A 27,261-nucleotide genomic window follows, 5' to 3' on the forward strand; every position below is an offset into this window, starting at 1 on the left:
ACAAATCGCTCTGAGTGACTTTCTCCTATGATACTCAGATAAATGGGGAAGACATGGAAAAAGCAGATGGTTGGTACATCAGGGCTGGTGTTCTCCCAGGTGGTGCAGCAAATATCCAGAGGGGCAGGAGACTATAGAGCATTGGCAAGATTGTTATTGAGAACCATGGACTGCAGGGCCCGACCCAGTTAAAGGGTTATAGCGGGACTAGTCGAGCAAGAAACATGAATGTTTGGAAAATTGTAACCAAAGATCAGGATGCCCGAATTAGACATGTTCTAAGTCATGCTGCCATGATGACAGGAAGAATGTATGGTTGAGGGGGATGTGCAAGAAGTCATTAGAAATCCAGTTCGGTGAATTGAGTTTTTCACTTCCAAAACCTTTCTAGAGGGGCGCTTGGGTGGCTCAGTGGGTTGAAGCCTCTGCCTTCAGTTCAGGTCATGGTCTCAGGGTCCTGGAATCGGGCCCCACATCCGGCTCTCTGCTCAGTGGGGAGCTTGCTTCCTTCCTCTTCTCTCTCTGCCTGCCTCTCTGCCTACTTGTGATCTCTCTCTGTCAAAATAAATAAATAAAATTAAAAAAAAAAATAAAACCTTTCTAGGGCCTGACATGTCTTCCAAACCAACCAGTTATTTCAAACCATAATATAAAAGACTTAACTAAAAATAACAATAGGTGAAAATGGTCTTACCATAATGGTACTATGCCATTTTTGCTCAGGTCTTCAAGTTGCATCTCTGAATTATGAATTATAAAATAAAGCCTCATTACCATGTTCCACTAATTAAGAATTAGTGGTAGGGATGCCTGGGTGGCTCAGTTGGTTGAGCGGCTGCCTTCGGCTCAGGTCATGATCCCAGCGTCCTGGGATCGAGTCCTACATCGGGCTCCTTGCTCAGCAGGGAGCCTGCTTCTCCCTCTGCCTCTAGCCTGCCACTCTGTCTGCCTGTGCTTGCGCTCTAACAAATAAAATCTTAAAAAAAAAAAAAAAGAATTAGTGGTAATTTGGTTAGCTGGGCTGATACTTTGTTTCGTTAGTAAAAGATCTGTAGAGTAAGAAATGGATTTGTATATTGGTTCTGTCACTTTTCTGTGTGTGTGTTGGCCTTGGGCTATGTTCTTAATTCTACTGAGCCCATGTTTTTGCATCTGCAAAAAGGAGGGAAAATTAAATGTGTCACAGCATTATTGTGAGGTTTAAATAAGAATGTGTAGGTAACAGTGTCTATAAATGATAGTTCTGGGGTGCCTGGGTGGCTCAGTGGGTTAAAGCCTCTGCCTTCAGCTCGGATCATAATCCCAGGGTCCTGGGATCGAGCCCCTCATCGGGCTCACTGTTCAGCAGGGAGCCTGCTTCCCCCCCTCCCCGCCTGTCTCTCTGCCTGCTTGTCATCTCTGTCAAATAATTAAATAAAATCTTTAAAAAAAAAAAAGGTATTTCTCATACAACTAGAGGGCCTTATAATCTACAGAAAAGATATTTGCTATCGAATTAACATTGTAATAAGATTTTAACCAAAGACTTATCTTTCATACAATTCTTAAACCCTCTTAGAAGCATTATTTACATTTGTAAACAATAAATACATAAAATTACAATCATTCTTAATTACAAATTTAAGGTGGACTGAAAATAACTGCCCTATTTGTTAACCATAGCTGTAATTAATAAAAGCATATGTGTTAAAAATAGTTCATCATCCTGATTTTTTCTTGTCAAAGAGGCTTTTTTCTCAGAATATAAATTTATTTTGTTATTTTAAAATATGGCAAATCTGTACCATGACTGTGGGTATGTGGGTAAGCGTGGGTGGGTGTGTATATATGTATACCATACCTATAAATCTTAAAGCTTTTTTCTTTTCACATTCAAGTTGGTGCCACAATTATTATTTTCATCTGGACAGGTTTAATTACAGAAGCATCAATTTTATATATCAATAAACAGAATGACCAATACAATTTATCTACTAAAATCTATAATCTGACCAGTTATTTCAATTCATAATATGAAATAACTGGAAATGAAAACACAGCATTCTTATATAAAATAGACATAAATTATTTTATTGTATTTTGGTAGTAACTTTTTTTTTTCAGGGAGACATGCATCAACACAAACCTAGTATTTGGTGTTGGGAATGGAAAGAGACAAATGGTAATTTATTGTCTTGTCAAGAAATGAGGATAAACCCCTCATTTTTATGATATGATCAGATAACAAAATAACTCCAAATTTTCTATTTACCAACTTGACAACTTTTACATACCTCCCCAAAGCCCTTTCTGATTGGCAAATCAATGGGGATATAACGGAAAGCAGACTAATTATTCCTATGTATGAAAAATGACATCTGTATCTGCTCTCCAGTGTGTGTTGGTTGCCCAGGCATTGTCAAATGAAGATGCTTTTTGAAAATTCCCCTGATTATTTGTTTTGATTACTTACATCCAGGTTGTCTCAAACTATTAAGAGCAGGAAGCTGTTTTTTTTTCAAGTCAGTTCACAGAAGTCTGAGCTCACCTATCCATCAAGGGAAAATGGTATTTAATTGAGAGCTGCTGAGAAAGTTCAAAGAAAAGTCATCAATACAATTTCCCATGCTGTAGCTGGTTTCTGAATTAAACTTGCCAGGATGCCAGCAAATGTGAACCTATTTTCAGTAAACATTCTGTTATTTTAAAATCCTTGGTAAGGAAATTCTTAGCATATGTTTTTTCCTCCACTTGTTTTGGCAAATATCTCACTCAGGAACAATACGAATCATTGTACTATAGGTAGAGGTAAGGGAAGTCGAATATTTAAATGTTGTCAGAAGGGAAAAACAGGTCAAACAATAATATTTGTAACAATGATGCAATTTTTTTTTCCTTTCAAGTTGAATACAAAGTAGGAAATGTAATTAGGTGAAATAGGTTAGTTGCTTATTAGTGCTATCTCGTGATTGAAAAAAGCAAGGATTTGAATTCCTTTCCATGTTTTTCCATCTTGTTTTGGAAAATCCTGGGAGCCAGATCCTGGCCATGTTGCTCACAGAGAAAGCATGCTTTACCCGCAAAAGTTAAAACCAAGAGCATGCCCAGTGCATATGTGGTTACTCTTGAGTAGCACAAACTTGGTGTTCCATAGAATTGGAGACAGGTGGTTAACAACTGACCAGGCAATGAACAGGAATGGGTGCTTCGGGGACTGCCCAATTAAGTGGATTGGTATCAAGGCAGGGCAAGGGCCAAGATACAGAAATCCCAGTAGTATCAGGCATTTTGAATCCTTGTCATTGCTTTACTAACCATACCCTCCTCCTCATACTTTGATTTTCAGACACAGGGAATTTCTTTGTTACTAAAACAGTCGTGTATCTGGAAACAAGAGTGGGGTTGGGGACATGGCTGTCCCTGAGCACATCTCCAAAACCAGTGCCTTTTCAGACCACAATGGGGGAAAGAAGGTTGAAGAGTGGCCAATATCACCTTTATTAGCCCCAGACTCTACCTGTGATTCAAAGGGCCATTCATTCTTCTGTTCTCTCTTCCCAGTCTGCCCTCATGCCTTTCCTTTTTCCTCCTTTTCCCTTGTCTCTTTGGTAATCCTTACTCAGACTCTAGCCTCAGCTTAGACATCACTTCCAATAGGAAGCCTTTCCCCATCTCTCCTGATCTGGGCTTGGTACTTCTTTTCTAGGTATCCACTGCCCCATTCCACACAACCTGGTGTTCATTACAATGTTTTATGACAACCTGTTGACTGGATCTCTTGCTAAATCACATGCTCCAGTCCACCAAGAAGAGGCCGTGAAACAATCAGAAGCATTTCTTTGGGGTCTTCAGGGGAATGCAATCTGGGAAACACAGAATGGACTGGAATTGAAAGTGTGCTCCGAATTTCAAGTGAGGGACTGTAGGCTTGCAAGGGCAAAATTCACAAGGTTACATCACCTGTTCTGGAGGAATTATGATTGGGGCTGACAGAGTTAAACTGACTAATACATGAATGGCCATTTAGCTAACAGGTGTTACAGTATCTCATTATCATTGCGAAGTAGGAGGATATCTTCCTGAAAGTGCTTGAATTGCAGTTGACAAGCGGCAATTGGCAAAAGTCAAGCATTCATGGCGTTTCAAAAATTGAGAAAGGAGATGGGCCTGGTTTCCTCAACATTCTCCAGACCCTATTCTGAATGAATGTTTTAGCAACCCTTACTTCACTTTGGAATCTTTTTTTTCATACTCTTCAGAGAAGAAAGCCCTTATTTGTCTGATATTTTTGGGTTCTGGCATCCCTGCTAGAACATAATAGGTATGTAATAAATATTTGTTATATGGATGAATGAATGAGTGAACTGCCACCACATATACACCATCTAACCTGATTTGAAATACAGCTCTGTTTTAATTTTGAAGTCACATCTGCCTAGACAGAACATCAGAGCTGCAGTGTCAGGGGTAAAGTCATGTGTTTTGTTTTGGTCTAACCGTTGATGGGGAGGTTTTGAGCCTGAGAACAACAATTTTTTTTTTCAAGTCTGAAATAAACTGAGTACCAACAAAGCCATCTAAGAATGCTTTGCTGTCTAGAAAGTCTTACTGATGAAGTCTTAGAATATAAGTGAGGTTTGGTGTGGTGAGGTCTGGAGCTGATGACCAAGAAAGAAATCTTGAGACATCTTTGGTGCAAAATGGAGGTTTATTAAAGCACAGGGACAGGACTTGTGGGCAGAAAGAGCTGCTGCCCTGGGGTTGTGACGAGTGGTCTATTATATACTTTTAAGTTGGGAGGGGGTCAGGGATGCTGTAAGTCTCTAAGGAATTTTGGAAACAAGGTTTCCAGGACTGTGAGAAGCTAGCTATTTGGGGGGAAAGGTTATTCATTCCGGTAATAAAACCTTTTCATGATACCCTTTAGATGTATATCAGTGAGCCATATGTTTGGGAATGATTATCAACTCATATCTTGGAGGGTTTAGAGATAAAGGAAGTTTCCAGAGGAATTGTTAAAGTAGACTTACAGGATCCTGGTTGGGGGTAGGGGTCAGTCAGGCTAGGATTGCCCTTTGCCCTTAGCGAAGTGTCCTAAAGTGGAGGCACTTGTGTCCTTAGACAAATATCACTCTGCCTCTTTCAAGGGCTTGTCAGTGGGTAAGGAAATTTAATAATTTTTCTTCTGCCTCTGTTTCCCACATCATTATCACTTAAGACAAGGCAGGAGAAATTCCTGCTGAAGATCAAGTTTGGACTCAATATAATGGGTGTAAACAAATGTTGGCAAAGCTCAGAGAGGCTAATAGTCATGGATTTGGACAGCCTTTGTAGATCCCCAGCAGGAGTTTGAGTATCAACTTTGAGTGGAGTAAGAGTTTTTATTTTAAAAATTTAATAGTTTGTCATACACAAAGAATTTTGGGGAAATGACCATTTTCATATTTCATTGTGACCCCATACCTCTGTTGAATTGAAATTTCTCAATCATGTTAATTTTACTAAATTGCTCTTTAATACACCCTCTATGCTATGCCCACTGCTTTCATTTTGGCTTCCTTTATCTCTTTCACCTAGACCACTGGGGTAGCCTTCTGACTGGCTCTTATTTGATTCTATTTCTTTCATTCTTCAGTAAAGGTGCTGCATTTATTGATGTAATCATCTAAAGCAGGAATTGGCATACTCTTTCAATAAATGGCCAGGCCATAAATATTCTAAGACAATGGGCCCCATGATCTCTGTTGTATCTCTAGAGCTGGCCAATTGTAGTGGATAAGCAGCTATAGATAATACATAAAGAAATGAAGATGGCTATGTTCCAGTAAAATGTTTTTCATGGACACTGCATTTCGTATAATTTTCAGGTATCATGAAATCTTCTTCTTCTTCTGATCTTTCCAGCCATTTAAACATGTTAAAAAAATCTTGCTCATGGGTCATACAGAAGCAAGAAGCGGGCAGCCTTTGGCTGGCAGACTGTAGCTTGCTGACCCCTGTTGTAGAGCAGATTTAGTTGTGACTTCTATCTTTCTAAGTCCTCTTGTTATGGTTAGGCTGTTAATTCACCTGCTGTGACTGGTGGCCACTCTGCATTTGGTTTACATTGGATTAACATTGATATTGATTTTTGTGTACCAGTCCAAGTGTAAATAGGCCCAGGGCACCTGTGGAAGCTGTGTGGGGCTAGGGTCCCAGGCGTCTTCAATCTAGTTGCTCCCATTATCAGTGTGCTGCTCTCATCTGCATGATCCAAGTTCCTACACCATCACTACGCTTACATTCTCAGTGGGAAGGAGAACAAGGGAAGGAGAGGACAAGCTTCCTGTAAAGAACAGGACTCCAAATTTCACAAAGGACTGTGGCTCACTTCCCTCTGGCTGGAACTTGGTCACATGACCACATCTTGTTTTTGAGAGAAGCTGGCCAATGAATTCTTTATTGTTTGCATTGATGCGTCCAGTTTAAAATTGTGAATACTAATACTATGGGAAGGAAGAAGGAGCACGGCAAAGAGGACAACAAGTGGTATCTGTTCTCTCCCCACTGTATTCTAAGAGAAGACCCTCGGTTTACTAATCTGGCTCCATTTCCCATTCCAGTCCAGTTTTCCATTACTTCCCAGTTTGAGTTTGGGTTCTAGTTTCATTCAGTGTCTAGTAGTTTGTAAAGTCAAGGCTCCTTCCTTCTTTTGCCTAAGTTCTTTTCTTGGCTCCCTGCTTCCTTTCTACCTGGTAAAGTGCCTAAATTCTTTGCAAGAGCTCAGATGTTCCTTCTTCTGGTAATTCTTTCACTAAATTTCATTTCGTATTGCATTGTCCCTTGCTAGAATATGAGCTGCCTGAGGGCACTCTTTTATTTCATCTTTGTATTCCTACTTCGTATCACTTTAAAAAGTCTCCATCTATATTTATTGCATGAATAAATGACAGGATGCTTTTGTCTAGCACTATTAAGCTGGATTTTACTGGCTGTCAGGAGTTTATTAGATTGTGTGAAATGAAAAGGAAGGAGGTTTGGTTTGGGTCCTCTGGTTGGAAGGAAACAAAACTCAGTCTCAAAAATTTAAATAAAGTAGAGCTTATCGAAAATATACTAGAGCACTCTTAAAATCAAAAGAACTGCTTATTGAAACAACCAGGCCAAAGGCCAAGACAGAAACAAAGATGCATGGGAGATCTTGGAGAGTTCTAACAACCAGTGCCCCAGCTCCAATGTCTTTAGTGCCTCTGGGTCTCCATTCAGTTTTCAAACACCTGGGAGAGAAAGGATGACTAGCCTCGCTTGAATCAAAGACCACCTTGTGGGTAAGATAGGGTAGAAGATTGTCAGTGATGGTTCCAACAAAGCATGGCGGGGTAAGGGGAAGTTCCTTAAAGGAAGGGATTCTTTGCCTCACTGGTAACAACAAACAATAGAGGACTATCACAAAGGGTTTTTTGTTTGTTTGTTTGTTTTTTTAAAGATTTATTTATTTGACAGACATCACAAGTAGGCAGAGAGGCAGAGAGAGAGAGAGAGAGATTGAGAGAGAGAGGAGGAATCGGGCTCCCTGCTGAGCAGAGAGCCCAAGGGGTGGGGGGGGCTCAATCCCAGGTCCCTGGGATCATGACCTGAGACGAAGGCAGAGGCTTTAACCCACTGAACCACCCAGGAGCCCCTATCACAAAGGTTTTGAGCTGCAGTAGTATATTTCTGATGCATCATTGCTCCTTGGAGATGCTACATTTACTCTGCTGTAGACATCATGTTTTATGTTTTGAAACTTTACCCTGAGATCTTGGCTTGGGGGCTGGAAGGCAATAGAGACTTTTCTTCCCTAACCTGTCTTAAGAGTCTTAGCTCACAGAGAGGACAGGATCTGTCCCTGTGAATTTCACCAGGGCTTCCATTGTGAAAACTTACCAGTCTTTCTACTCTACTCACTAGAAATAGAAAGGAAGGGTAAGAATGTAGAAAAATCCATGATGACATTCCAGGGAGAGAAGAGTAAAGCAGCAAGAAATGCAGACTTTTTTTTTTTTAATGGCCCTTTCTAGATCTAATTCTGAAACACTGATTCACCTTTTTGATTGGTTAATTTCTCCAACACAGGGAATGGAGATCATATTGAGCAACCTTATTTTTGCTACTTTGTTGTTATTGTTATTCTTCTCCATAAACTTAAAGCAGAGGGATTTATTATAAAATTTATATTTACCCAAGATAAAAAGAAGAAAACTATAACCTTGTCAAAACTGCAGAAAGTATGTATCACTAAATATCTTGAGCATAAAGGTGGCACCATTTGTCTGTGGATTGAGACACAGAAGGAATTTAAATAGAAGTTTAGCAAAAAGCATGAGAGACTAATCTGCAATTAGAGTTCAGAGAGGAGGCTCTTGGGCAAATATGTCCCTGGAATTCCTAGGACAATGAAGAAGACTGGCTGTAGAGTTTTGAAGGGGACCAAATTATCCTGAGGGAGGTTGTGAGCAGACCTGTGGGAAGTTGCATTAGGTGTATCATATTCAGGCAGATGGACTACACAGAGTACAGTGGTATACACTGAAAAATTATGTAAAATGTCATCCATTGCATCAGTTAGGTTCAGTGCAAGGAACAAACCACTCCATGCCTTTCATTAGCAATGCAAGAAATACATATGGTGTTTATAAATTATTAGAAGGAAAGAAGTTGGTTCTAGGATGGGCCTCCGGGAATAAATTCCAGAAGAGCCCCTAATTTATACTGGGGAGTTACCACCTCTGGAGAGTTAAGTGGTGCTACGAGTTCAAGAACACACTCCATAACTTTGATTCCAGATTAGTCATCTATGGTTGTCAACTATAGATGATCAACCAGTTCTGTAACAAAGCTGCTGCCTTGTGGACAATTTCCTTTCATTTCCCAGGAATCTGGAGAATGGGCCCATAACTGTGATCTGAAGATTAGAAAGTGATGACACAACCAATTCTTTATTGTATTTGATTATCTTATTTTATTTAAATTCAAGTTAATTAGCATATAATGTAATATTGGTTTCAAGAGGAGAATTTAGTGATGTCTTGCTTGTATACTTGTATATAACACACCAGTCATCCTAACAAATGCCTGCTTTAATACCCATCACCCAGGTAGCCCATCCCTCCCCCCACTCCCGTCCTGCAAGTTTCAGGCCACACCATTTCTTTTTTATTGTTGTTTTAAGATTTCATTTATTTATTTCACAGAGAGATCACAAGTAGGCAGAGAGGCAGGCAGGGGGTGGGGGCGGGGATGGGAAGCAGAGAGCCAAGCGGAGAGCCCGATTCCGGGCTTGATCCCGGGACGCTGGGATCATGACCGGAGCTGAAGGCAGAGGCTTTAACCCACTGAGCCCCCCCAGGCACCTAGGCCACACCATTTCTTAACAACTACACAGCTGATGAACAGAACAAATCCTGGATCATTGCTACGGAAAGCAACTTCCCTTTTCATAGCACTGCTTGCCCGTAGAAAGAACCAAAAAGGAACAGACCAGTTCTTCCACCTGACTCTGTCTCCCAAATTTCACATAGGAGCATCCAATTGGCATAACTGAATTTGCATCAAGAATCTTAAATTCAAGGGAGTCTAAATATTTTGTTTTAAGCTTTCCATCCTCTCCAACTAGGAAGATAGAATGGAGCTTGAAAAAGCTGAAGCTAACCTCTAATATCTACCATGTCCCTGTGGTATTTACTTACATGTGGTCATTTATATGGAATTGTGTCATGTAGCTGTATCATGTGTTTATATATTTGTACCTTGCGAAGTGTAAATGTGCCTTATATATTTGTACTCTGTGTATGTATGTGTGTCGTACTTACTTAACCTGTAACTGAGATGATGAAGTAGGCTTAAAGCACAGAGATAAGGACACTGATAGGAAAAAAAAATATATATATATATATATATATATATATTTGTAGTTAGCTCTACTTGTAGCTAAAGAAGGAATTGGAGCAAAGTTGACATTCTGTGCAGTTTAGTAACTGTTGCCTTTATACATAAAACATGCTAATTTTTAAGAAAAGCTTCCCAAAGTCAATAACCTCCACCTTCAGTGATTCTTTGAGTCTTTCATTTATAGATTGTCTTTCTCACTCTCATTTCCCCTTTACATCACAGGAACTCTGGCCTAATCTGGAGCACTTCATCTTTGTGAGGGATCAGCTTGCCCTTTAGTTAGTCCTCTCCTTTATGCCACAATACAGAGCAAATATAACCACAATGAGCTAATTTTTACCTAATTTCCTTCTCCTAGGGAACAAGACAAGGGATGTAGTTTGACCTCAATAAAACAAAATGGATTTGTATTAATGGCATACCAAGGAAAATCCATTAAAGTCATTTCAGATGATAAAAAAATTGTTGAGATTTTCAAACCATATTAAGGTTTTTAATACAGAGTAACTTTAATTTTTCTTATCATTGAGATAGAATTAAAGCACAGTCTTTTCATTTCTCCGGTTGGAAAAGAAAAAGTGCAAAGGTTTGGATTAACCAACCGCCCCTTCGGAGCGGGATATACACAAATGCAAGTGAAGCTTTTCAAGACGCTAGGGCAATTCATCCCGGAAACAAAGATTCATTTGATGCCATTCTTTAGCTGTGCTTTCTGAGCCAAAGGAAGCAGTAGATTGGAGAAGGAAGAATCATGCTTGAAGAGTAAAGGTTCGCAGATGTCTCAGATAAAAACAAATAAACAAACATAAATATTAATAACTTTTTGTAAAAATGAGGCGATAAAAGGATTAGGAAGGAATGCTTTGTGTTTGTTGCAAGTGTGGGGATTTTTAATGGGCTCTTCCACTCAGTGGGAGATGAAGGCCATATTTAGCTCCTTTTCTTCTGCCTCAGAGAATGTTTCAAACACCCTTTAATCACTGGGTGCAAAAATACAGATCAGGCAGACTCACAGCAGCAGGTTTTTCAGAGCTAGAACAGAGAAAAGCCAGTCCAGGTTAATAACTCATTCATGACCAATGTTTATAGAACACATTGGTTGGAGAAAATATCCTTAGGAATAAAAACATTTTTTGATAAATAGGGGATCCCTGGGTGGCTCAGTCAGTGAATTGTCTGCTTTCAGCTCAGGTTATGATCCCAGGTTCCTGGGATGGAGTCCCACATCCAGCTCCTTGCTCAGCAGGAGCCTCCTCCCTCTGCCCCTTCCCCTGCTCGTTTTCTCTCTCTCTCTCTCTCCGACAAGTAAGTGAATAAAATCTTAAAAAAAAAAGGAAAAAAATGGATAAATAATTATAAGTCAACTTTCAGCGAGTCCAGTAAGTCCATAAAATGGAGATTGAAAATGATACCTGTAAAGCAAAAGGGTGACATTCCAGAAGAGGGCAACAGGGGCCAGAAGATGTAGGGCACTAAGGCAAAAACTAGACGAGATACAACTGTTTCAAATTCTCTTGGTATTCTGCTTTTCTAAATTTACCTACCCATTGCATGTGATTCCATTCTGGTCAATGGCATGTGGATAAAAGGGGCAAATGGCATTATTATGAAAGCCTGCTGATCCCTCTCAAATTTTGTTCATTAGCTGGTCTGTATCTAGAGATTCTAGGGATGGGCTCTGAGGTTTAGTCACTACTAGAGCCCCAGCAGAGCCACCAGTAGGAAGGAGCCTGGTCGTTCAGTGATTGTGGGGAGGGACCACTCTTCCAGCTCACTCAGTCTGCCTTGATTGTCACCCAAGCAAGAAAGACACCCTTGTTGGATGAAGCCACTGCAATCAGTGGGTGGTTCATTACAACAATCAGCCTCATAATAAACCCAATAATTAATAATCTTATATATTAATAACCTAAAATTATTATTACTAAATCTAATAATAGTAAATCTAATAAATCACAGAACAGCAGAATTTGGAATCAGCAAGAAGTGGTGTTCAGAGCAAACTGTATAATAGAAACTACAATGGAATGGAGACTTAGCTGATAAGGATTATCTAGCAGAAAGATTGGGTAATGTGGACAAACACTTGACTACAAAATTTGGTCAAATTTATTCTAAAACTCTCATTCGGGTTTTAGCTTTACTTACTCTCATTTGACATTTTGTATTCCCTACAGTGTTCCCAGATTAAAGACCCTCTCCAGATTTTATTAAATAATTAAGCCATTCTACCGGAAGTGTAATTTCCCTGAGGTGAGGTTCTGATGCTCCCAGTAGAAATAGCATTTGGGTATACTATGCATTATGAATGCACGCTGTGTGTCATCCAAATTATCTGTTCATTAACTTATTCATTTATTCACTCAATCAACAGACAGAAATGAGCAATGTATTTACTGGGCAGAGTGGTTGGGTGAGTGGGAGAGAAGGAATTTCTGCTTCCTTCCATTGGTTAGTGGCCCAAGTACTTCACCTGTACGCCTAATAATTCCATACCCCATTATTAGGATACTTTTTTATTCCATTGTAGCATTTTGGATGGTTGCTTCTGCGTCAGTTACTATAAGTTTGCTCACTTTTCTTTAAGATATCCATGTCTTAGACACCCAGCAGTTTCATGGAAAACAAAGAATATAAATCTTAAAAGACAAGATTTCAGTGAAAAGCGAAATAAAGTTTGGTAACCCCAGTTTTCATCATGATTTTTAGGTTTTCACATGTTACTAGTCCCTCTACATTATTATGCCTACTTAAATGAAACAGTTGAGCTCAGTTACCTACGCTTTGTAAGATGTATACAAATAGGATGTTTATTTGTCCTGACTAGGAATGCAAGTCAGGGGAAAATATCTTTCATACACAGGTTTGTAAATATTTTCTTACAAGTTCAAATGTTGGAGCAATAATTGTGCTGCAGACATTGTCGAATGTGATACTGAGCTTTTGTTGCTTAAAAGGAAGAATGAGTCATTTTTATACAAATAACTGAGCAGAACACCAGGAACTTTGGTACAGAATCACCAAATCAATTTTTACTCGAGTTTTTCTCTCCACCAAGAATTGTTCTTCTTTAAAGTCACTATTAATTACATTTCCCTTGAGCTTCTACTAGTTGTTCTCTTCTAATGTCTTTACAGGAAAAAAGCATTTTTTTATATATCGTGATTACCCTTGCTCAGGATCTTCCTCACTAGAATTTGTCTTATCCTCTTTCTGCCGATCGTGTTTAAGAATTCAGCTTCTTGAATAAATATTTTTATTGAACACTATGTGCTGGAAGGAGTGCTGATAACCATTAAAAAAAGCCTTGGCTTTGCTTCATGGGATGGGGGTGATGATGTTTATCAAAGAATCACACAAATAAAATGACTACTTTGATAAAAGGGGAAACACATGAAGATCAGACTGAGTAAACTAAGTACTTTCCTGAAGGATGTGATCACAGAGCTGAAATCTGAAGGAAGGAATAGAGTATCTAGACTTAACTAGTTGCAGGGTCGGGTACATCGAAGGATCAGGGGCGGAGACAACTTTTTCACCATGTTTTAAGTCTCAGAGGTGGAAGGAAACAAGGACTTACTGAAGAAATTGGAAGAAGGGGCATGTAATAGATCATAGAAAGCTGGAGAAGAAAGGATAGGAGGCCCTAGGGAGGGGACTTATGAGATCATGCATTTCCACAGCATAGAGGAACAAGTTGTGTCTCCCCCCAATAATAATGAAAAATGAAAACCCACTGATATGATTAAGAAGGGAATTGGGGGTGGAGGTTCATTTAAAATGCTATAATTTGTCTTTGGCTTATTTTCTCAGTTCAAGCTATTACTTGTTAGAAAATTAATTGTAGTGTTTCCTGTCATCACATATGGTGAAACACACAAATAGGAGCTACCCCAGACATAAAAATAGGGTCAATTTTACTCTCCACAGGAGCAAGAGTATTCTTTTTTCAGAAACAACAGGATTCTGAATTGAAGAATGAAGGTACAATTTGTGCATACTGAAACCTTCCCAAAAGCAGAGATAAACCAGTCTATTCTAAGAAGTATTAATTGCTTACTTGAAGGACCTTTGAGGTCTTTTCATTATCATCTTGGGTAAGATCATTTGGCTTGATGGGAGATTGAGTGTTGTGCCTAAGAAAACACTTTGAAGATGGTAATATTATATTCCCAGGGGATTGAAAGATGCAGTTTCTGTTAAATTATGTAAAATATATCAGAGAAGCTTGATATTTTTGGTGATCTAAACTCATAGATTAAAATTTGTTGATATATGTGTCATAGAACGAAGAAATTGAATAATGAATGATTTCTTGATGTTTCACGTAAAAAGAAAGGGACTTTTCTCAGCTGCCTAAGTGTCTGGACTGAAAATGTAAACATGGATTGGAAGGACAGGATTGGCAGGATTTCTACTCAAAAGAGAAAGTGGAGAGTTTCATTTCTTTGAATGATTTTACCTTTATAAGGGAGACTTGGTTGATATCAAGGACAGCAGCCTGACAAAACTATTGTCTCCAGTCTAATGCCTGCTCTGATACAAGGCAAGCAGCAAAGCTCCAATGTTTGAGAACACGACAGCAATGAGATTGACAAAGGACCAATGGGAAGAGCATGACACTATTAGGGATAGCCAGGAGTTGTACACATGACCAAGAGATGACTGGTCTACCTTGACTTAGTTTTTGAGCATTGATTTATATGTGTAGGACATAGCTTTTTCTCTTCTTGATGTTCTCTAATTTATATTTCTGGATTCTATTTTTCCTAGAATGCTATTACATATGCAAATAAGGTATTAATATTTTCCATGAAAATGACTTTCCCAGAACTTCTGTCATCCGCCAAGACTAGAAATCTGATATTTCTATTGTCCAAGGAGGGGAATGTGTTCAATGTCACTTTTGGATGGGATCTTAGTTTCTTGACAGACTTCATCCCAAAGGACTTTTTACTCATTAGTCACAGTAGGTTCTCTCCTGCATTCAAGGGTTCAGATTTCTGTGTTTGGTAATTTTCAGGTGCTGTCAGAGAAAAATACTGGTTCTTTTCCTGTAAGGTTTGTATGAAGTACAAACAGAATCCTAGGCTTTCTAAATTGAACGAAATCTCCGAAGTCATCTCATCCAGTCTGTTGTTTTTAAAAATTAGAGGAAAATAAGGTTTTAGTATATACAGTCTAATGAAAGATGTCTGAACTTAAAGCCAGAAAACTTGTTTGTGATCCATTCATTGATTCACCATGCACTGTCTGCCTGGACTTTCATCTGTACTACGTTTGACAGTGAGGGTATTAAGGGAAGACACACTAATCTTTGTGATCTCCAACAAATTATGCAAACAGAGACTCTGTTTCCTTATCTTTAATTGGCAATAACAATAATAATCTCTTGGGTCAGACTGGGTTGGGGGGAAAAACAAACAAGGTGGACAGAAGGTCCTTTACAAATTCCCTATGTTTCTGAAATGACGAATGGAATTTACATAGATCTGGGCAAGGTTGATAGAAGAGAACTGGTGGTCTCCACCCTCCTTTCTGCAGTAAGTAAAGAAGAGTTTGCAACTGCATCTGGAGTCTCTCCTTTCTTAGCCTTTGGTTAAAGCCAAGGTTTCTCTTAGTGTTATGCTCTGTAACTTTCTTTGGGGAAGCATAGTTGGTTTAGCTATAAAAGGAGTGGAATTGAGTTTGAATCCTGATTACACTCATCAGTTGTTTGACTTTGAGTAAGATTTAATATTTCCTGAATTTTGTTTTCCCACCACTATAATGAGATGTTAGAACATCTGTATGCTTTGGCTAGAACAAAGAGATATATAAATAATTTCTTTCTCTTAATCTTGCCAGGGTTAATCTTTTATTAGGTAAAGTTAGTTGGGTGGTATGATTTGATAGAAGACCTAAAACACCAACTGTTATTTCTCAAAATCCTACCAGTTATAGTGTATAGAATGGTACAAACATTAGAAAACTGTTTTCTTAGAAAGTAAATATGCACCTACATTATTGCCCATGTTAATTCCCCAAAATGAAAACATATGTCTACACAAAAATTTCTACATGAGAGTTCAAAGCAATTTTATTCATAATAGCCCCAAAGTGGAAACAAACATTTATCAACAAGCTAATGGATAAATCAACTGTGGTATATTCACAATGGAATACTATTCAGCAATAAAAAGAATGAACTACTGGGGCACTTGGGTGGCTCAGTAGGTTAAGCATCTGCCTTCAGCTCAGGCATGATCCCAGAGTTCTGGAATGAGCCCTGCATTGTGGTCCTTGCTCAGTAGGAGGTCTGCTTCTCCCTCTGACACTCCCCCAGGCTTGTGCTCTCTCGCTCGCTCACTGTCATTCTCAAATAAATAAATAAAATCTTTAAAATAAACAAAAAAGAATGAACTACTGGGTGCAATTATAGCAGCATGAATGACTCTTAAAAATACTATGCAAAGCAGAAAAAAGATACACAAAAAGTGTATCCTGTATGATTCCATTTATTCAGACTTTGAGAACAGACAAAATTAATCTCTGGTGATAGAAATTAGAACAATGGTTATTTATAGGAAGGCTAGAATTGATTGAGGGGTAACATGAGGGAAGTTCAGGCAGGGGGGTCCTAAATCTTGAGGTGGATGGTAGTTACATGAATGTAGATAATACCAAATTCCTCATATTGTACACATAAGACCTGCGTATTTCACCATATGTAAAGTTTACTCAATAAAAATATATCCACCAATAAAGATGCATTCAACTTGGCAAGTTAAAGAAGCGTTATGCAGGAAGTATAGTGAATCACTCCCTTCTCAGTGTGGTTAGTTTATTGCTAATTGTTCTGTTGACCAAGAGAAAGTTTAGAATTTGAAACATTTTTGTTGAGAGTCATCTCGGAGTTGGGGCAACTTGATGCAACTTTGAAAAGAAGTATTTTCAATTTTTTATGTATATGGCTATAAAGATCAGCCTAAGATAGGTTTGGAGTGATATGTCTTACCTGAGATGGTGTATGTAGGCTAGAAGCATTTGAACTTCTTAGATGGCCAGTTACAGGGGGATAATTGACTGAGGGTCAACAGATGTCAAGCTCTGAAATTCATTACCAAGTTTGTACTGAGGCCACATCTCCCATATGCTACTCTCAGCCAATGACTGAGCACACCTGGGATGCTAAGGCAAGCCTCTTTCTGGGAACTATGAGACTCCCCTGATAGGCAAATTTGGCTTGAGGACCTCCCCGCCACCTATCATGATCTTTCCAAACTTCCCTTAGAATGTCCTGCTAAGAATGTCTTCCCTTCCTTGTCTCTGATCTCTCTCTCTTCTAGAGTGGTCATGTGTCAAATCCTTAAATGTGACAGAATCCTTAAATTTCAGACACCTTGACTATATTATAAAACATCACTATGCTCTCTCATGCTCTTTTAATAATAAATCTGTAGCAGAAAGCAAAGAGAATATACACCTAAAGAATAGTTCTTAGGCCGTTCATAATATTTAATTAAAGCTAAATTTTCACCTGTTTTAAATCTTGTCTCCTTTCCTTCCGGCCCTGTGTTAGCATCTGTAGTTGTATAGTGTACTTTTATTATCTCATGTAAATCTAAATCTAGTTTACCCATACTTCTAGATTTTTTTTCCTTAATAGATAATAAGCTCATTAACAACCTCAACCCTCGAAAGAAAATTCAAAGTAAATATAAGGGTTTAGTCATCCCTGGGAATAAATAATGGAGAAACCTGGGGATATTTTATTTTCTAAGCAAGAGATTTGTCACTTTAAGTTTGTTATTAAGAAGATACATTATTTCTCTCTGAGAATAAAACTTAAAAGGCCTTTATAGGATAACATTTGAGTGAGCTGATTATGGTACAGAGAACATTAAGAATAGGGTCTGGTGAGGATTATTCATTAATAAGATATTTTTTTAAAATATGCTTCTTTTTCCAAGTTGTGAGATGATATCTACTGAGTCTAATGACTTGATTAAATCCACTCAGAAGATTTGGGGCATGTTAGGGTTAATCCTGTTAGAGACCATTGTCTAAAATTGTGAGAACTCTCTTATTAAGAAAGAATGATTTGTGCTTTACTAGAAATGGCTTTTCTAAAAGGAGACTTGAGAATATGTAAAATATTTCTGAAAAGGTAACCCTCAAAGCTATTAACACTGAGTTCTTCTCAGGACTAGAACAGAGGCCTGGGCTTGGTGGGAGATTTACAAATTGCATCCTATATCTCTGTTTTCTATTTAAAACAAAAACAAAAAAACCATAAACCATGTGATATCTTAATTTTAATAAATGATAAAACGTTCAAATAAAATCTAGGGCGTGCAGCAAAGGATGTAATAAGGATGTAATTTTGGTGAATTCAGCTCATGGTTCTAAGTGGAGATCAGGAAAATGAGTAAGTGACTGGACATCTTCATACTAACCTTTAGAAGCAAGGGTATGACTATTGCAAGAGAGATCAAGAAAGGGATTGTTCAGTTATGATATATTTTAAGAGGATTTTTATACAAATCACGGTTGTAATTCTATAAGTGAGTCATTCGATGTCATGTGGTGATTCATAACTTACTGGATACTCTGGTAAAAATGTCAACACTGCTTAGAATGAAAATGTGGTGGTATCAAAAAAGAGAAAGGCAATATTTTGGGGAAATCAGCAGACCATTACTCCGTGACCAAGCATGATCTCATAGGTTTTTGTGCAATCAGTCTCTGTATATGAGAGAGTGATTAATATCATGCGTTATGAAAGCTGATGCTCTGTATCTCTCATGCTCATGACTCTATAAACACAGATTTTAAAAAAAATTAACATGCAGCACCTATAAGGAATACACTTCAAAGAACCCTTATACATTGAGAAGCAGCTTTATTAAATGGGGTTCCATGTTTGTTTTTTTGATTGATTTTAGAAAATCTTGTTGATTTTAGAAATTTACAGTATTTTTTTTTTTAAAACATCAACAAAAGGATCTAAATATCCGGCTGTGTTCTCTTTTGGTTTTCAATTTTCCACCAGAACGCAACTGTGAATTATATGGTTCCTAAAGCAGTATGTAATTCAGCTGGTTCTTTCAACCATCCTGCGATAGACCCCGTGGGGAAGGTCCCAGACGTGGACTTTAGGTTATTTTAGTAAATCTCTAACTCACCGACCCTTAGCAAATTGGCCCCTAATCTTCTTGTGCTTCCTTTTCTTCCCCATTCCTCTCTATTTTCTAGAGCAATTGTGAAATTAATGAGATGAGAGATTATCCAGAAAGTGTTTTTCATTCTTGGGTGGAGAGTATGATCTGTGAAATGCTTAGAATGGTAGCCCCACAAAGGAGGCATCCACCCGAACCTGTGAATGAGACTTTATTTTCAAAAAGTCTTTGCATATGTAATTAAGAGTCTTGAGATCATCCTGGATTCTCCTGTGAGCCTTCAACCTAATGACAAGTGTTCTTATAGAAGACAGAAGAGGAGAGGACACAGAGAAGATCCTGTGAAGATGGAGGCAGAGATTAGAGTTCTGCAGCCACAAGCCAAGGGACACCTGGAGCCACCAGACATTGGGCAAAGCAAGGTAAGATTCTCCCTGAGCCCTCTGAAGGAGTGTGGCTCGACAGTCACCTTGATCTGGACTCCTTATTTCCAGAACTCTGAGAGAATAAATCTCCTATTCTAAGCCATCAAATTTGTGGTAATTTTTTATGATGGACACAAGGAAACCAATACCGTTTGGTTCCAAGTTACCATTGTCATCGATGTACAGTGATGATCAAGCATGTGAAAATTCTTGGAAAAATTATGAAAGTGCTGCTATAAAAGTGGTTTGGTATATTGGGGTATTCAGTTGGGGGTGATTTGCCCCTAAAAGACATCTGGCAATATTCAGACATTTTTTGGTGTCCAGGTGGGGGAGGGGTGCTTCTGGTGTCTACCTAGTGGGGAGAGCCAGAATGCACTAAACATTCTGAAATGCAAAAGACAGCACCGCCCCCCAAGTAAAGAATCACCCAGTTTACAAGATCGAGGGGGCTGAGATTGAGAAATCCTCCTGTAGAAGGAAACCTAGCATTCTGAGATTAAAACCTTAGCTCTGCTCTGAATTTGTGAGCAGGACAATTTACTTCCTGGCAGTAAACTTCTTGGAGCTGTAGTCTTCTCATCTGTAAAACACTGTGATAGTGATACCTGCCAGAGCTTTGTAAAGTTCCAATGAGATAATGTTGGCCAAGGAATTTTATTCTTTAAGAGTTCTTTAATAGTAAGGAAGAGGATTTCGTTATTATTCCTGTATTTCTTTCATACAAACAAAAGCACACCTTTGATTTTTAATTAACATAGCTAGTAAGTCCACAATGAGTGGATTCACTGAGCTCCAGGGAACTCACTTTTATATGTTTACGGTTATTATCTCAAATAGAATAGTTCTCAGAAATTTCATGACTATTACTGTTTAATGATGTTTTTCAGTGGAAAGTATACTTTGAAAGTACTCATAAAGTTTCTCTGGGGAGCTTATAGTTTATGTCGGATGAATAACAGAACCAAAGATTGAGGGTTGGACAGAATTTTAATATAATGCATGTAATAAAAGCAGAAATAGCACTTTGTAACCTTTAGAGTGCTTTTCATATATTTCTATCTAATGATTATGACAACAGTCCTGTGAAGCTAGTTGGACAAGTGTTATCTTCATCTGACTTAGGAGAAAACTGAGGCTTGGAGGAGATAATGTTCATAGCAAATGGCAAGGTTATAGTTAGAACTCAGATTTTCTCACCCTTGAATATCTGTAAACATCAGCCTGTTAGAATTAGGTTATGATAATGATCACTGAATTGTGTCCAGAAAAGTGGATAAGAATAAAAGGCAAGAAATTATTTGATAGGCATTTCTAGGAATAAAGTTTTGGTTATTAGGCAGAACAGAAGAAGAATTAAACTTGTTTTAGAAGCAGGCTAGGAAAATTTCTGTGATGTTCAGTCCTGGGCCTTCTTAGCAGAACTTTTAGTGAACACCTCAAGTGTAATGACCAGTGTCTTAGACACTGTGGGAAGGGCAGAAGGGAGAAGAAATAGGCACACTTTTTTATTCAGAAAAATTACATACTAATAAAAAAATAAATCATTTGGATCAACTTATGCCAAAAGGTAATGTGGTATAGAGAGTGAATACATTTAAGTAGTGTTTTTAAAAAAATAAGATTCATGAGGCACTAGTATCTTGAGATATAGTTCTTTAAAAAGTGAGGGATTCTTCTTTCAATTAAACAAATTTGGGAATAACTAGTGCCATTGATTCTAAGGTGAAATGGGTGTGCATGTGTATGTGGGTTTGTATGTTTTCAAGTTTAACATGACTGAATTCAAGATGTGCCTTACAAATGTTAACAGCTAATTAACAGGTTATATACAGGTGACATATTTGAATTCTTGACTGGTCTCTGAGAATTTCTTTGACATCTAATGAAGAACATGCGAACCTCAAAACCTCTGGAATAGGTGTAAGTGGCTTGGAAGAATATCCTAGAGACAATAATGAAACACTGTTAAGCATCATAAGTGCTCTAGGGGAAAATACTATATGGAAAAATGATAGTGAAACTAAGTTGAAAAATGATTCGGAAAAGTTAGACTGAATGCGAAGAAATTTTGTTAGTATTGTAATTAATAACCTTTACTTATCTTTCCCTTTTTCTATATACATGTGAATGATACATGATTAAGTCTATCTATAAATCTACAAGAGCTCAGTCAGTATTTTAAAAGTCATAAATGACTCAAAAAGCTTCATGTCCTATTTAATTGGTGTTATTATTTCCTAGTTAGGGGTACCCCAAGTGATATGTCTTAGCATTAGATGGCATTTTATTTATTTATTTATTTATTTATTTATTTATTTATAGGAGACTACAACAGTAATTTTATTCTAAATATGTCAAAGTGTTTTTTAAAAAAATCTTTTTTTTAAAGATTTTATTTATTTATTTGAGAGAGAGAAAACTTGAGAGGAAAGAGGTCAGCAGACCCCCTGGCGAGCAGAGAGCTGTATGTGGGACTCGATCCCAGGACTCCAGGATCATGACCTGAGCCAAAGGCTCAGGCTTAAGCAACTGAGCCATCTAGGCACCCTAGATGGCATTTTAGATTCAATAAAATATGATATATTTCCCTCTTGGAATATATTGATGGTTATGTACTTCTAAAAATTAGCATATAGCAATGCTAATGATTAGTATATTAAAGACACTAAGAAGATTTATAGTAGAAAATTAGTTTTTGCATAAATTTTATGATGCCCCTTTTCTATAAACTTATGTCTCAGATAACTTGATGCTGTACTTTTCACACCAGTTCATAATACAACTTTGAAAAAGATGTTCAACACAGGCCTACTTAAATCTTAAAACTGCATTTAAAAAAAAATATTTTATTTATTTATTTGACAGAGAGAGAGATCACAGGTAGGCAGAGAGGCTGGCAGAGAGAGAGAGAGAGAGGGAAGCAGGTTCCCCGTGGAGCAGAGAGCCCGATGTGGGACCTGATCCCAGGACCCTGAGATCACGACCTGAGCCAAAGGCAGCAGCTTAACCCACTGAGCCAACCAGGCGCCCCTTAAAACTGCATTTTTGAGGTAAGTATTGCCTTTAAATAAGAAGGAATATTTTTATTACCTTTAAAGTCAAGTACTAACATCAGTCAGTGCTATTTGTCTCCTTAATTTATTATGGTTCAGGCTCCTAATAGATTAGGAGCTTGAAATAAGTTCTTTGGAATTGTTTTAATTAGATTATTGGTACTTGGCTGAAATAAAGAGCACATATGTTAGAGCAGCAATGGCACTTGTGATGGCCAATATTATGTGTCAGCTTGACTGGGCATGGGGTGCCCGGATATTTGCGCAAACATTATTCTGGGCATGTCTGAGAGAGAGAGAGTGAGAGAGAGCATGAGAGGGGAGAAGATCAGAAGGAGAAGTGGACCCCCCCATAGAGCTTGAAGCCTGATGGAAGACTTGATCCCGGAACTCTGGGATCATGACCTGAGCCGAAGGCAGTCGCTTAACCAACTGAGCCACATAGGCACCCTTGGTAGTTCTTTTCATATTCCTGTTACTTGAAGATTGGCCCTGGACTCCCAGCTTTGCCATCATCTGGGAGCTTATTAGAAATGCAGCATCTGGGGCGCCTGGGTGGCTCAGTGGGTTAAAGCCTCTGCCTTTAGCACAGGTCATGATCCCAGGGTCCTGGGATCGAGCCCCGCATCAGGCTCTCTGCTCTGCGGAGATCCTGCTTCCTCTCTCTTCCTGCCTGCTTCTCTGCCTACTTGTGATCTGTCAAATAAATAAATAAAATCTTAAAAAAAGAAATGCAGCATCTCAGGCTCTCAGGGCCCATCCCAGACCCACTGAAGTAGAGTCTGCATTTTAACAAGATCCCCAGGTGATTTGTATGCACATTAAATTTGAGAAGCACTTCTTTAGAGCATTTTGAAGTCTTGCCTATAATCTGTGTTACTGAAGAAGAGTATAAAAGAACCTTATAATTATTTGACAGTAATACTTCATGAGAGACATAATAGGGAAATTGTAACACAAGGCTTTTTTTTTTTTTAAGAATTCTGCATAACATTTGGTGAATAATTTTGCAATGACAAATAGAAAGAAATTTACCTTTGAAATTTTTATTCTTAGAAAATTTCTAGATTTATCAATTTCTAAATAATATTATACTTACAGTTGACATCTGCTTATCCTTAAGGATTAACAAGATTTCTGAAAAAAATTTTTAAAGATTTTATTTATTTATTTGACAGAGTGTGCACAAGCAGGCAGAACATAATTTTTTTTAAAAATACATTTTTGGGGGCGCCTGGGTGGCTCAGTGGGTTAAGCCACTGCCTTCGGCTCAGGTCATGATCTCAGGGTCCTGGGATCGAGTCCCACATCGGGCTCTCTGCTCAGCAGGGGCCTGCTTCCTTCCCTTCCCCTCTCTCTGCCTGCCTCTCTGCCTACTGTGATCTCTCTCTGTCAAATAAATAAATAAAATCTTTAAAAAAATACATTTTTGTTTATTTAAAATTTAAACAAATTTTTATTTATTTATCTGACACAGAGAGAGAGAGAGCACAAGCAGGAGGAGCAGCAAGTAGAGGGAGAGGGAGAAGCAGGTTCCCGGCTGAACAAGGAACCCCATGTGGGGCTCACCAGTACCCCAGGATCATGACCTGAGCCAAAGGCAGCTGCTTAATGACTGAGGCTCCCAGGACTTTGCTTGTGTTTTCACCTTTCTCAAGTCAGAAAAAGTCAGCTCAAATTTAAAGGTAATAAATATTTATTGCCTCTGTTTGAATCATTTTATTATTTTCAAGTATTTTAGTTCTACTGTCCACCAAGAGTAGATCGGTTTGTTGTTGCTGTTGACTGAATTCTACTCTGCTTTATATCTAATGTGGCAGTTAATTGCTTTTCTTTTCCCTCCACTTGCTTCCTTTCCATGTGCAATACCCATGTGTGATTCATCCGCGTCTCTGCTTCTGGTTTCTGGGGAAATAGCTGTACTTAGGAATTAGCACCCAGGGGCGCCTGGGTAGCTCAGTGGGTTAAGCCTCTGCCTTCAGCTCAAGTCACGGTATCAGAGTCCTCGGATCAAGCCCCGCATTGGGCTCCTTGCTCAGAGGTGAGTCTGCTTCCCTCTCTCACTCTGCCTGCCTCTCTGCCTACTTGCGATCTCTCTCTCTGTCAAATAAATAAATAAAATCTTAAAAAAAAAAAAAAAGGAATCAGCACCCAGAAGTGACTAGCTCTTTGGCAGAGATGAAGTTGCTGTTGTATCTGCATGTCTAGGATAGGATTTAATTGTAAGAGAAAATGATATCCTATCACATTGTAATTTTATCTTGCCCAAGGGACACTTAGGCATGGGAGGTAAGCCAAGGGATGTCAGAGAGCCGCTGATGCAGCTGAGACTGGTTCTCAGTCCTAGGGAATGGGGCTGCTAGTGGTTAGAGGAATGACAAGGATAAGAAGGTACTCATTTTGTTCTAGATAAGACAATATTTTACTCTGAATACAGGAAATAAACTGCCATTTTAGAACATTCCATTATAATACTTGGTATTTGGAAGTGCTTAGTAATGCAAGATGTGAGGAAATTACTTTTTGGTAGTTATTCTACTTCACAGATACATTTGTATACTTTTTAGAATACATCAGTGTGTTAGAAAGGAAAACCATTTGGGGGGGAGTAGGAGTATCACTGCTATGAGACAAAGCCTTTGAAAATTTTTTATTATAATAAATGATGTGAACAACATCTGGTTGTTTTTTAGAGAAGATTCAAAATTCCCTAGTGTATTTTTTTTTAAATAATTTATAAATGTAGAAATGGGTCAACAATTAGGCTGATTACTCAGAATTTATATTTCTTTGTAAAGCTAGTTAACTGTTCACCAGGGTATAATGGAATGAAAAAGACTTTGTTTTTATGAATGCGAAGCCATAAAAGCAAAGGGCAGGGAGACAAGGAGAGCTGACAGAGAACCATGGACTCATTCCATGCATAATTAAATGAAATTAACTCTTTGATAGAGAATATAAAATTGCTAATTATTTTTAATTAATGTTAAAACTTCCACTTTTTAACATTTACCACTGGAATCGCTTAGCTTGTATCATAACCCCTCCGATCATTCTCCCTCTAGATTTCTTCCTGCTTTCAAGCAAGTAGTTTGCCCCACCTTGACACAAGAGAGTAAAACAAAACAATAATCCCATCTAGCTTGACCCTACTGTTTCCCTGAGGCCCTACTTCTTGTTGCTTCCTTCTTTCCTTGCCAAATTTCTCTGTCTGGTCTCCACATCCAAGAATACTGCTGGAAATTTTTCTTAAAGCATTTCATTTAAGGGGCGCCTGGGTGGCTCAGTGGGTTGAGCTTCTGCTTTCAGCTCGGGTCATGATCTTGGGGTCCTGGGATCCAGCCCTGCCTTGGGCTCTCTGCTCAGCAGGGAGCCTGCTTCTCCCTCTCTCTGCCTCCCTCTCTGTCAACTTGTGATCTCTCTCTCTGTCAAATAAATAAATAAAATTTTAAAAAACAAATAAATTAATAATCTCTTATCCTAAATCATCTACATTTACTTAACTCTCACTTGTTCATAGCATTAGTATTATTCTCATCACTCAGACTGAAAACTTTGTTTCATACTTGACCTTCTTTTTGTCTTTCCGCATTTTCTTTTTTGGTGTATTAAGAAACCCAATCAGCCTCTAGATTCAGTAAGATCTCCCTTGTAAAATGGCTCTAGTTGATAATTCCATCATTCCCATCTCCAACACCAAAGTGAATACTTTATCTAGGTATTTGTTAAATCACAAGATACTGTCTTGGCAAATAGCAGGCACGTTTCCCAATTGCGTTAATCTGTGCATAGTAGAATATCAGAGTTTACTTTTTTTTTTTTAAATCTCTCTCAAGAGAGGTGCCAAAATTTTGCCAGAATCATAAAAGGTGCCAGCAACCATCTTTCTACAAGGCTGTAAGTGTTTGTCAGTAGTAGGTAAAACTATCTTTGATTCACTGTGTTACCTTCCTCAGAGGAGTAGCAACTTTGGGTTTGGAGGATATAAGATGAAAAGTTTCCTGACACACTGGGGAGGGAAACTGAAGTGGTCTGTGGGTGGCTGACACTGAACCAATCCAGACCCCAAAGTGTTAAAAACTACAAATGTCAGGAGATCAAGGCAGGGCACTCTTATTCTTGGTCAGCACTGGGAGAGTGGGCTCTGGCTTCCTTGCATAACTATAGTGGTCTGTGCTTGGATCTGAATCGTCAAGTCATTACTTCAGTGGTGGATTGGCACTCACTCTGGAATTTTCAAGAAACTAGCTTCAACAGGGCCCACCACAAGCAGCAGTGTTCTTCCTGCTTTTTGTGTGCAAGTTGGGTTGTGTGAACATTGGTGGCTGTGGTGGATGGAAGGTGAGTTCTGAAGAAGACACATGACTACCAATAAGTAAAGAAATCAGGGGCTCAAGGTATAATTTAGAAAAGCAGAAGAGATTTCATTGTAGTTACATTCTAAGTTTTTAGAGCATTTTATACTAGTTTCTTGTGCAAGCACACTATAATTTATCAGGTAACATAGGTTTGCTCAAGATAGTCTTGGTTTATGCCTGTTAAACTGGTGTAGATTTGAATAATTTTATCTTTTATCCTCAAAGTTTTCTTACTTAGCAAGATATATTATATTGTTACTCTCATCATAAATCTCCAGTTCTGGGGTGTTGAGTTGAAGCATGGCTTTTTACCTCCCATAAAATATCTAGAATTTGGGACTTTGGTCCTCAGACAAAAACAAAAAACAAAAAA

General features: G+C 38.4%; 1 long non-coding RNA gene across 1 annotated transcript in view; it reads left to right on the forward strand.

Annotated features, from left to right (window-relative positions):
* The window catches only part of LOC131839203 (uncharacterized), a 38,918-nt gene extending 15,057 nt beyond the window's left edge, over window positions 1-23,861 (forward strand). Inside the window, exons 2-3 of the long non-coding RNA XR_009356857.1 lie at window positions 19,126-19,471; window positions 22,343-23,861. This is a non-coding gene — a long non-coding RNA (uncharacterized LOC131839203). The remainder of the gene's footprint in view (window positions 1-19,125; window positions 19,472-22,342) is intronic.
* The last annotated feature ends 3,400 nt before the right edge of the window (window positions 23,862-27,261 follow it).

Source organism: Mustela lutreola, chromosome 8 (genome assembly GCF_030435805.1).
Source record: "Mustela lutreola isolate mMusLut2 chromosome 8, mMusLut2.pri, whole genome shotgun sequence".
Classification (NCBI taxonomy): Eukaryota; Metazoa; Chordata; class Mammalia; order Carnivora; family Mustelidae; genus Mustela; species Mustela lutreola.